General features: G+C 45.0%; 1 protein-coding gene and 1 long non-coding RNA gene across 6 annotated transcripts in view; both read left to right on the top strand.

The window, feature by feature from the left end:
- Nucleotides 1-12610, top strand: part of LOC110965491 (neuronal growth regulator 1-like) — a 667889-nt gene that overhangs the window by 7824 nt on the left and 647455 nt on the right. The gene's annotated exons all lie outside the window — the stretch shown is intronic.
- LOC127533604 (uncharacterized) lies at nucleotides 2797-12361 on the top strand. The gene is made up of 2 exons (XR_007941367.1): nucleotides 2797-10685; nucleotides 10813-12361. It is a non-coding gene; the product is annotated as an uncharacterized LOC127533604 (long non-coding RNA).

Raw genomic sequence — 12610 nt, 5'->3', positions numbered from 1 at the left:
TTGGGGGACAGAGAAAGCAAATGACATGTCTCCGCTTACTTGGTGGTAAACTAACATCTGATCCTGCCAAGATGAGGAGATATGTGGTCTTCTCCTATACAGACCTGTTCAAAGTAGAGGAATGTGAAAGGGATGCAGTAAGCAGAGCTCCTGGAGGGTTCCTGCAGTTTGGGGGAGCTGAGCGTGATGTCTTGGGCTTGGACTTTTCGTTGGGGAGCCGACCTCTGCGGTAACACAGATGGCTTCCAGAAATCTCCAGGCATGGATGGCTTACCTGCTGACCTTTTTTTAACACTTTTGAGACTCTCTGGGTAATGACTTGCTGGACATTTTTAAGGAGTCTCTTGGAGAGGGACACTTCCAGCTTCCTGTCGGCGTGCAGTGATCTCACTGCTGCCGAAAAAGGGAGACTTGACCCTGCTGAAAAAACTGGAGACCCGTAGCCCTTCTCTGCATGGACTACAAAACCCTCTCAAAGGTCCTAGCTAATAGACTCAAGGGCTTTATGGAGCTCTTCATTGGAGCGGACCAGTCCTACTGTATTGTGTTCCGTGCAGATCCATCTTGGACAATCTTTTTTTAATGAGAGACACTTTTGATGTTTGCAGACTGTATAATCTGAATGCTGGTATTTTGTCGATTGATCAGGAGAAGGCGTTTGATCGTGTCAGCCACTCTTTTTTGTTCTCCACTCTGCAGGCTTTTGGTGTGGAGGAGCACTTCTTGTCTCGGGTGAAGCTGTTATACAGTGGTGCAAGCTGCGTCCTTAAGGTGGGGGGTGGGGGGGTGGGGGGGAATTAGCAGCCCTGTACCAGTTGGGAAGGGGATCAGGCAGGGCTGCCCCATCTCAGGTCAGCTTTACAGTATAGTCATTGAGCCTCTGTTGTTTCGGCTCAGGAGCAGGCTGAAGGGTCTGAGTCTACCAGGGTTGGCCCACAATCCACTCCTACTTGTAGCTGCTTATGCTGACGATGTTAGTATCCAGGGTCAGGAGGATGCTGGGGAGCTGAAGCAGAGTCTCTCTCTGTATGAGAAAGCCGCTGCAGCCAGAGTAAAACTGGGAAAAAAGTGAGGCCTGTCTGCTAGGTGAGTGGAAGGTGGAGGACACACCCACTTTGCCTGGAAACTTGAGGTGGGGCAGTAGGGGATTAAAGGTGCTAGGAATCCAACTAGGGAGTGAGGAAATGGTAGCGCAGAACTGGGAGGGAGTGCTCGGGAAGGTGCGGGCCAAGTTGTCTAAATGGAAATGGCTGCTACCGCAGTTGTCGTATAGGGGAAGAGTTCTGATTTTCAACTACCTGGTTGCCTCGTCTCTCTGGCCCAGACTTTACTAACACCACAGCTGGACCTCATAAAACAGATACAGCAGAGGCTTGTAGACTTTTTTTGGTCGGGTCACCACTGGGTGTGAGCTGCGGTTCTGTACCTACCTGTGGCAGAGGGAGGGCAGGGCCTCATGGACATCAAATCAAGAATGGCTGTTTTCAGGCTGCAGGCAGCCCAGCGGCTGCTGTATGGTGGCTCTGTTGGCTGGGTGTCTGTGGCCCAGCTACTATTGTGGCGGGCTGGAGGACTTCAACTGGACAAACAGCTTTTCCTCACGGAGCCACAAGTTTTTTTCTGGACTTACACCCTTCTACGCATCTGTCATGGATGCCTGGACGACACTGAACCACAAAAGATCACCAGGCTATAAACCTGGGATGTGGCTGTTTGAAGAGCTGCTCTTTAACAATGACCTCCTGTGCACCACTTTCTTTTCTTCAGCGACTGTCAGGACTGCTTTTGGCCTGGAGTGGTGAAGTTGGGTCACCTCATAAAATCATCGTTGGAGCGACTGAGTGAGCCGACGGCATACGGTCCATCAGGATGCTTATGAGCAGGACCGGGGGCTCGTGGACCAGTGGGGTAGTGACCAAGAGTATGCCTTTTCATCTCTGTCAGTCCCACAGTGGGTCAGTGGAGGGAGGAGAGTGGCCTGCTACTTACCGTGAGGACCCTATCCTTATCGACCTTTGGTGCCTGTTCCAGTAAACAACTCTACTGCAGCTGCATGAAGGTGCTAAACATCAGCTCTCTTGAAGAGGTCAGAGAGTCAAAATGGACAGACACTGGCACCAGTCAGCTGGCCGGTCCTGTATAAACCTCCTGCTGAAAAACGGATGGCGGACATCCAATGGAGGATAATACATGGAGCACTAGCTACAAACAGATACAGAGCCCGCATTGACCTGAGCACTGGGGAGGGCTGTCCTTTTTGTTCAGAAACGGAAACCCTGATACATCTAGTCCTGTCCTGCCCATGACTGGCTGGCTTTTTGCTGCAGGACTGGGTGGGAGGCCTTGGAGAGGTTTTTTCAGCTCCTCTTTTCGTCTTTGGGCAGAAACACTGTCCCACAAACAAAAGGACACACGTTTTATTGAACCGTATTTTCGCAAGTGTGAAGCTGGCAATTTGGAGGAGTCGAAAGAACAGGCTGCTGGGGGTTGTTTGAGAAGGTTGATGGCTGCACGGTTAAGGGTGGAGCAGTTTTTTTTTTAAGTTGACACACAATTTGGAGGGTTTTGTTAGTGTTTGGGCTATTGGGGATGTCCTGTGTTCACTGGGTAAGGATGGTTCCTTGGTGCTTAAGTTGAAGCCCCCCATCCAACCAGGGTAAAGGGGCCCATGAACAGCACCCCCAGCAGCAGACCAGATGCTGCCCCCAGTGAGGAGGACCCCCTGAGGAAAGGCTGGAGTTAAAAAAACTTTAATGTATAAAATAAAGGAGCTGTTACGATAAGATGAATAAAATGAACAGTTAAAGTAATAAAAGTACAGACGATAATAGATAAGTACTGATAAGAACATAAGAAGGAATTAAAAGGTTAATTAAAAGCCTGATTAAAAAGGTGAGTCTTTAACCTTCCTTTAAAAACATCAACAGTCTCTGCAGTCCTGAGGTTCTCCAGCAGGCTGTTCCAGAGGCGGGGGCCATAGTGGCTAAATGACGCCTCGCCGTGGGTTTTGGTTCTGGCTTGTGGTGTAATTAAAAGGCCGCTGCCAGAGGACCTCAGGGCGAGGGTCGGTATGTTAAAAGAAGATCAGACAAATAAGAAGGCGCAAGGCCGTTAAGACATTTAAAAACTAATAAAAGAACCTTAAAATTGATCCTGAAGTGGACGGTGTTACGACCCCCAAAAGGAGTCCAACATATTTAAAGAAGGGACACAGGAGAACAAGTAAGGATCAAACAACAGTTTATTGTAAAGTTTTAAACTGCTTCTTTTCGCTTCTTCGTTCTGTGAAAGATGGTTTTCACTGGCAAATATTAAATAGTTTGTTGTCCAGAACAGAAGAACAAGGATCCCTTTACCACCCGTGCCCCAAAATCAGGAAAAAAAAAACAAAGTACAAACAAAAGATGGCCCAGGAGCACCAGCCAAACAAAACAAAAGGACGTGGTCCCCGGACAACTGCTATACAGTCGTAGGAATGGTTTCCACGTCCAACTAAAGAAAAAACCCCAACTAAACCCAGCAAAGAAAACACGAAAACATGACTACTGGTCACCCCTGGGCAAAATGAACAAAGTGCAAAGAAAAGAACAGAAGGCTAAGCGGCTACCATGGCGTGTCCAGAGCCAAGCAGCCAAACCTTCAGGGCGAGGAGCACACCAGGTGTGTGACGAGCTCCACAGCTGCAGTGAGGAGGAGAGAATCAGAGAGAGGCGGCCACGAGGCGAGGCGACCTCATGGCCTGGGAACAGCCCCTTTTAAAGGGCAGCCACGCTAATTAATTAAGTAAAAAAAACTACTTAATTACTTAACACAAACATATCAAAAAAAGAAATATCCCAAAAAGAAGAGAATATTTAAAGAAAAACTAGACAAAAAATAAAGGGTAACAAAATTATGTGCTCCCAGCACAGACCACCCCCACCCAAAGACACTGAATAGGATTGCAGAAGGCCTAAAAAGAAACCCAACACACCCCGCAACCTATTCAGTGAAGGCAAACTGCAGCTTAAAGGCGCGAATGCGCATCAGCAACAACTTATTCTTGCCCTGGATATGCTTAATGTCTACATTAAAAAATTGCAACCTCAAAGACCAGTTCATAAGGCAACGATTCTTGTTCTTCATGCGGTCCAAAAAAACCAGTGGGTTATGGTCCGTATAAACCAACGTGGGCACACTGGAAGCATCTACATAAACCTCAAAGTGCTCCAGGGCCAGGACCAAGGCTAGTGCTTCCTTCTCAATGGTTGAGTACCACTTCTGATATCTATTCAACTTCTTTGAAAAGTAAGAAACCAGATGTTCCACACCATCAGCTCCATCTTGCATCAGGACAGCTCCCACACCAACATAACACGCATCAACAGCCAGCTTCAACGGCACATCAAACCGAGGCGCAGCCAGAACAGGAGCATTAACCAATAGCGCTTTAGTTTGCTCAAAGGCAGACTGACACAAACCGGACCAAGAAAAATCCACTTTGGGACTAAGCAAGTCTGTCAAAGGAGAAAAAAACTGCAGAGAAGTTTTTGCAAAACCCTCTATAGTAGCCCACCATTGCAAGATAGCGACGCAGCTCAGTACGGTTAACAGGAACTGGGACCAATAAAATCGCCTCCACCTTAGCCTGAACGGGGCGCACCTGACCTCCTCCTACCCTTTTCCCCAGATAGGTTACAGTCGCTTTACCAAATTCACATTTGGAAAGGTTCACAGTCAGATTGTCCTCACTCAGACGTCCAAAAACCGCACTCAAATGCTCAACATGCTCAGTCCAAGTAGCAGAGCAAACAACCAAATCGTCCAGGTAAGCCTCACAAAATGCTAAGCCAGACAAAACCACATTCATCAGCCGCTGAAAAGTTGCTGAGGCATTACACATCCCAAAAGCCATCACAGTATATTGCAGGAAATCATCCGGCGTGACAAAAGCAGAGACCTCCTGAGCACGCTCCGTCAAAGGTACTTACCGGTAACCTTTCAACAGATCTAATTTGGACACAAATCAAGCAGCACCAACATGATCCGTACAATCCTCCATACGAGGCAGTGGATAACAGTCAGGCCTCATCACCCCATTAACTTTTCTGAAATCGGTACAAAACCGGTCTTCTCCATTGGTTTTAATAGCCAAGAGACACGGAGAACTCCATGCACTACAGCTCTTTACAGCAATGCCGTGTTCCACCATGTACTCCACTTGTTTTTTCAAACGCCGCCGCTTGTCTGGATTCACCCTGTAAGGATGTTATTTAATAGGTTTAGAATCACCTACATCAATATCATGACTGAGCACATGCGTCTCAGTGGGAACATCAGCAAACAGTGACCTATGAGACTGGATCAAATTGATGACATCAGACTGCTGGGACAAATCAAGGTGGGACAACAAAAGAGGCAAGTTCTCCAATGGCACTGAATTAGAAAACTTTCCCTGCGTCAGAGCCGCCGAAAAAACATTGCTCTCCACCTCAGCACCGGACAGCTCCTCCTGCATGTCCGTAAACAAACTGACCCGAGGCTCAGGTGTGTCAGTCTCAACAGGGTCAGACACAGAAGGATCACATGATCCTGAAGGAACACGCTCAACATACGCTTTTAACATGCTGATATGACACAACCGAGACCTCCACCGTCTGTCAGGCGTGGCAACCAGATAGTCCCTATCACCAACTTTCTTCTGAATAAGGTAAGGTCCACTGTAGCGCGCTTGTAAGCTCGAGCCCGGAACAGGCAGCAAAACCAACACTTTATCGCCAAGCTTAAACGCTCGAACCTTTGCCTGTTTGTCAAACACAGCTTTCATCCTAGCTTGTGCAGCTTCAAGATTTTCCCTTGCTATCTCCACAGCATGATGCAACTTCAGCCTAAAGTTACTGACATAATCCAGTAAATTCTGGTCACACTCAGCACAAAGCCACTTATCCTTTAACAATTTCAAAGGCACCCGAACCGTGTGTGAAAAAACCAGTTCTGATGGGCTTAAACCCCAGCGATTCCTGCACCACCTCCCGTACTGCAAACATCTGAAGATGCACCCCCTCATCCCAGTCCTTCTCTAACTCCAAACAGTATTTGCGCAGCGTAGATTTCATTGTTTGGTGGAATCGTTGCAGCGCTCCCTGACTCTCCGGATGGAAAGCACTAGAATGGCAGTGCTTAATACCAAGCTGCTTCAAAACCGGTGCAAAAATTCTAGACATAAAGTTAGATCCCTGATCAGTTTGCACAACACAAGGCAACCCAAACAGTGAAAAAAATTTAGTCAAGGCTTTCACTACAACTGGAGTCATTATTTTACGCACGGGAAAAACTTCAGGAAAACGCGTAGCAGCACACATCACAGTAACCAAGAATTTATTTCCTGATTTAGTCCAAGGGAGAGGACCAACACAGTCAACCAACACACGTTCAAACGGATCATTCACAGCTGGAATAGGGTACAGTGGAGCTGGCGGGATTGTTTGATTTGGTTTGCCAGCCACTTGGCACCAATGACACGAATTGCAATGACGCACCACATCACGTTTTAATCCTGGCCAAAAAACACGCCGCAGGATACGATCGTATGTTTTCCGTATGCCAAGATGACCTGCCAGCGAATTATCATGACCAAGCTTCAAAATCTCAGCTCGATATGAAGCGGGCACTACAACTTGTGTTACCACACTCCACTCTTCTACAGGAGAAACATTCAAAGGCGTCCATTTACGCATCAACAATCCATCCCTGAAAAAATAACCGGTGGACATTTCTTCAGACCCCCCCATTCGCGATCTCAATAAACAGCTTAGCCAAGGTTTTATCTGCTTTTTGATCAGCAATTAATCGTTTTTTCTGGAAATGGACAACGTGCTCAAATCAGGTGTATGCGTTTGACATTTCTCAGTGCTCTCATGCAACTCAGACTCTTCACCTGACTCACTCCCACTCAGGAAACTATCACTCAAATCAGTGTCATTCTGACTGTCAGACTGCTCACGTTTAGCTGCCGCCCGTGTGACTGCACACGAAGTGAACACCTCTGGATATCTACTTGCCAATTCATCAGGACCAGTACACAAAACTGGGACAGACGTAACCTCAGGAGTAGCTAAAATTCGACCTCCGGCCAAATCATTTCCCATTATGACAGACACACCATTTATGGGAAAACAAGGGCGCGCCTCCACAATAGCGTCCCCAGACCACAGATCTGACTGAATAAATATTCGATGTAAAGGAACTCCTATCTGCTCCATGTTAAATCCACGGACCGGAACCTCATATACGTGTATATATATATATATATATATATATATATATATATATGTTCTGGGAGTGACTGTCATAGCTGTGGTTTGTGGTCTGGGATGAGTAAAAGCAGCTGCTGTGAGAAATAAATCATCTCCCTGAGGCCAGCTTATGGCTGATGTGTCCTCCTCCATCTCCAGCATTAATTAACCATCAGTAGAATAAATCTGTTCCACCTGGGGTTCATCTCCAGCTCCTGCTCCACAGATTCTTTGTTGTTTTTCCTGCGGCTGCAGCGTCCCGGGACACCAAAGAAATGTTTTATAGAATCCATAAATGTTCTCCTTCAGCAGGTTTTGGAAAGCCGACGGGATGAAGTGAGATGTTGACAGCAGGAAGAATATTCCTCGTCAGGACTCCCAGTTTTTGTTATTATTTGGAACAAAAATCTGTGTATAACAAGATAAAACTGAAAATGTACAGTTTTTGACCATAAATTAAAAAATTGTTTCCATTTTTGTCTTAAGGACATTAAAACCTGGATGACTTTTAACTTCCTACTGCTAAATTCAGACAAAACTGAAGTCATTGTATTTGGCCCCAAACATCTTAGAAACTCGCTTTCAAAGCAAATAGTTACTCTGGATGGCATCACATTGGCCTCCAGTACTACTGTGAGGAATCTTGGAGTTATTTTTGACCAGGACATGTCCTTTAACTCACACATAAAGCAAGTCTGTAGGACTTCCTTTTTTCACCTGCGTAATATTGTAAAAATCAGGAACATTCTGTCTCAGAGTGATGCAAAAAAATTAGTTCATGCTTTTGTTACTTCCAGGCTTGACTATTGCAATTCCTTATTATCGGGTTGTCCAAATAGCTCTCTCAAACATCTACAGTTGATCCAAAACGCTGCTGCGAGAGTACTGACAGGAGTTAGCAAAAGAGATCATATTTCCCCTATACTTGCTTCTCTTCACTGGCTTCCTGTTAAATCCAGAATAGAATTTAAAATCCTTCTTCTGACATATAAAGCTCTTAATAACCAATCTCCATCATATCTTAAAGATCTGATAGTACCTTATTATCCTAGTAGAACTCTTCGCTCTCAAACTGCAGGCTTACTTGTTGTTCCTAGAATTTCTAAAAGTAGAATGGGAGGCAGAGCCTTCAGTTATCAGGCGCCTCTCCTGTGGAACCTGCTCCCAGTTTGGGTTCTGGAGGCAGACACCCTCTCTATTTTTAAGACCAGGCTTAAAGCGTTCCTTTTTGACAAATCTTATAGTTGGGGCTGACTGGGTGACCCACAGAGGTTCGGCTTGTGTCTTCATTGTACAGCTGACTCCTTCTTGGACGTCCCTTCGTTCTGCCTCTAGTCATGCTGCTATAGGCCTAGGCTGCTGGGGGACTTTTCTTGACGCACTGAGCCCTTCTCTATCTACCTTTACATTTAATATGTATACCGTTATTGCAGTACATTCACTCTGTTTCCCCCTGTGCTATTTCTCCGAGTGTCCCTGGTCCCAGAGCTGGATGCTTCAGATCTGCGGTCGATGTTCCACCAGCTGGTCCAGTCTCCACCATGTCCACTGTGGGATGCTGCTACTGACCTTCCACCAGCCCTCTGCTTCCAATTCCCTTTTTCCACGAGTCAACTCTGCATCGCCTTCAATATACTGTTATGCTAACTTACATACTGTTTGAATTTTACTGCTAGCTATATATGGAGTATGTTTAATGTCAGAGCCGTACATCATCAGAGTAAACTATGAGTCAGTTTTCAATGTTAGCTTATACTTTGTCTGTGTCACATATCCTGTCATGCATGTATTCAAATGTGTGTTGTGTTTTCCTTGCTTTCTCACCCCTCCCTCTTCTCCCATCCCTCCCCCTTGCCCTCTTCTGTCCTTCTCAACCCGCCCGGCCAGCAGGCAGATGGGTCCCCCCTATTTAGAGCCGGGTTCTGCTCGAGGTTTCTTCCCTGTTAAAAGGGTGTTTTTCCTTGCCACTGTCGCCTTTGGGCTTGCTCTGGGGGTCAGGCATATGGGTTCTGTAAAGCGTCTTGAGACGATTTGACTGTAATTGACGCTATATAAATAAAATTGAATTGAATTGAATTGAATTGAATTTTTCTCCATGGAAGTGAAATTGGACAGAATAAAACGCTGGGAACAGAAACACCGACCAACATGGGTCAGGCTGTAAAAACAGGTCAACATATTCTGTTATCTTCCAGTAACATGATTCATACATGCATGGAAGTCGTTGGTATTCATGACTTTATGAAGAACTGATGGATGTCGTGATGCACAGAACGGATTTGTTTACATTTTAGCTTTGAGTTCCGACTTATAAAGACAACGACTGCAGATTGACCTCCTGTACTGTCATCATTTGGAAGTAATATGAGTTATATTCAGAAAACTTTTAAATGATTTTATAATCCTCTTTTTTTGTGTGTTTTTTACATGTGTTCCTTGTTTGAATAAATTACAGATAACATCTAGTAAATAATCTGCCGGATGTCAGAACCGAGACCCGCTAACGGAGAGACATGAGCAGCAGCTGACAGACGACAGGTTCACGTATTTATGGAACAGAACAGGTGCAGAGATCCTGGGAGACCTGGAGGAACCTGGACCAGATCCAGAACCCAGCAGGGTCAGGAGGACAGGAGAGACTGGTTCTACCAGCAGGAACAGAAGAGAGAGAGACAGAACCAGTCACTGACAGAACCAATCACTGACAGAACCAATCAGTGACAGAACCACAGACAGAACCACAGACAGAATCAATCACTGACAGAACCACAGACAGAACCAGTCACTGACAGAACCAATCACTGACAGAACCACAGACAGAACCACAGACAGAACCACAGACAGAACCAGTCACTGACAGAACCAATCACTGACAGAACCAATCACTGACAGAATCACTGACAGAACCACAGACAGAATCACAGACAGAACCACAGACAGAACCAATCACTGACAGAACCACAGACAGAACCAGTCACTGACAGAACCAATCACTGACAGAACCAATCACTGACAGAACCACAGACAGAATCACTGACAGAACCACAGACAGAACCACAGACAGAACCAATCACTGACAGAACCAGTCACTGACAGAACCAATCACTGACAGAACCAATCACAGACAGAACCAATCACAGACAGAACCACAGACAGAACCACAGACAGAATCACAGACAGAACCAATCACAGACAGAACCAATCACTGACAGAACCAATCACTGACAGAACCAATCACTGACAGAACCAGTCACTGACAGAACCACTGACAGAATCACTGACAGAACCACAGACAGAACCACAGACAGAACCACAGACAGAATCAGTCACTGACAGAACCAATCACTGACAGAACCACAGACAGAACCACAGACAGAACCACAGACAGAATCAATCACTGACAGCAAACATGTAAATTAATACTTTTTTGTGTGATTTTAAAATACGATGTCTGTAATTTAACAAAATATGAAAATATATTTATTCTATTCATATTATTTGTATTTTGTTGAAAAATTAAAACCTTTATTTTCCACAGAGGAACAAACCTCCAGAGGCTGGAGACTGACTCCCTGAGAATCCATCAGTGGGACCGACCAGAACTCTGGAGAGAAGAACAGAGCCATCTCTGAGACAGATTTCCCACGAAGCAGCTTAGACGGTTTCTGTCCATACGTGGTCCAGGGAATATCTCATCAGGTCCATGGTCCAGAGAACATCTCATCGGGTCCAGAGAACATCTCATCAGGTCCAGAGAACATCTCATCAGGTCCATGGTCCAGACTCTGTGGGGGGAATCTTCATCAAAGACCAAACTGCATTGTTACAGTTTTGTAGAGTTAATCTGTAAATAATGTTTTTATGAAAACAGAGAAACTGTAAAATAACAAAAGTAACTCTTCAGAAAAACAAAAACCAACTTCACTATAAAATGTTTAAACTGTGATGAACAAAGACAGAATAAATGATGTTCCAGTGGTGAAGAGGCAGATCTGAACTCTACAAACTCTGAGGCAGGACCAGAGAGCCATCAGAGAGAATTATTGATCAGCTGCTGATTGATTAGCTCATAACAAAGACCAGGACGCTCCACATCTGAAGCTCCACCAGGCTTTTGTTCCGTCAGAGCTCTGAGTGAAGCAGACAGTCGCCTTTCAGACTCATTAGCAGCCCTGATGTGATGAACTCATCAAAGGCTGGAGATGTGAGGAAGCGTTTCCCGCTCTTCCTACCGACAACACTCCCTGTTACCCAGAATTATTCAAGAGTGAGAGTTTCAGAGGGAAAGTGTGTCAGGAGCTGCCTCAGAGGACCGAGCAGCAGCTGTGGAGGTCTGGATGGAGCTCAGCTGATGTCCACGTCAGAGACACAAACAGCAACATCAGACACACAACAGGAGAAAACACTCAGGAGATCAGCACGTCCTGCACAACCACACAAACACCCGCAACAGGAACACCGAGAACACTCTTTTATTCCTGCTGACACTGAAAACACCTGACCTCAAAGCAGGAACCATGACCAGAGATTTTACACCTTTCTGTGTTGGTTTTACTTTTTTTTTTACATTAAATTTGTATATTTTTGTGTTTTAAATCTTTTTCTATGCTGATTTTACATCATTTTTACATTGATTTTGCATCTTTGCATCCAGGGCCGGCCCAAGCCTTCAGTGGGCCCTAAGCCAAATTTACCTTGGGGGGGGGGGGGGCCCACGAACGACTTCAGTGCAAAATTTGAATATATGTCAAGTAGTGATGGGTAGATGAGACCCCATCATGTGTGTCACACTTTTCCCTCATTGTATCATTCATGTATCACACAGTGTCGGTTTGACTAATTGGTGCCACGAGTGGATTAAGAAATGTCCTGCAGCCAATGAACAATAAAGTTTGAAACACTTTGTGATGAATGAGCTTGACTGAAGGTAATGCAACTATTTTTTTAAACTGTATGTCTAAAAATAAATACAAATAGACTTGAAAGTGTTTTTGTTTGATAGAGAAAGTAGGCCTACATGTGATAAATTGAATGTTATATTATCATTAAAATGTAGGCTTCAGTGCTTTGTGCCTGTTGTGACCACAGTCAATGTCAAGTGTTGTTTATAATTTTCTCAATAAACCCAGTTGTGTTACCATGCAGGAAATCATACTGGTAGTAATTTTTAAGCCCCAAAATTATAATTCATAGCATGTATTTCAGCAGTTTTTATGCTTTTACTTTACAGCAAATGCTTCTTTACTTTCACTTCACTGAATTACTTTTACATTTATTGGGGTAAATTTTGACCCAATTTACTTTTACTCAAGTAATGTAATCAAGTTCTTTGATCA

This window comes from Acanthochromis polyacanthus, chromosome 4 (genome assembly GCF_021347895.1).
Source record: "Acanthochromis polyacanthus isolate Apoly-LR-REF ecotype Palm Island chromosome 4, KAUST_Apoly_ChrSc, whole genome shotgun sequence".
In the NCBI taxonomy this organism is placed as follows: domain Eukaryota; kingdom Metazoa; phylum Chordata; class Actinopteri; family Pomacentridae; genus Acanthochromis; species Acanthochromis polyacanthus.
This window is presented reverse-complemented; position numbering and strand designations above follow the sequence as displayed.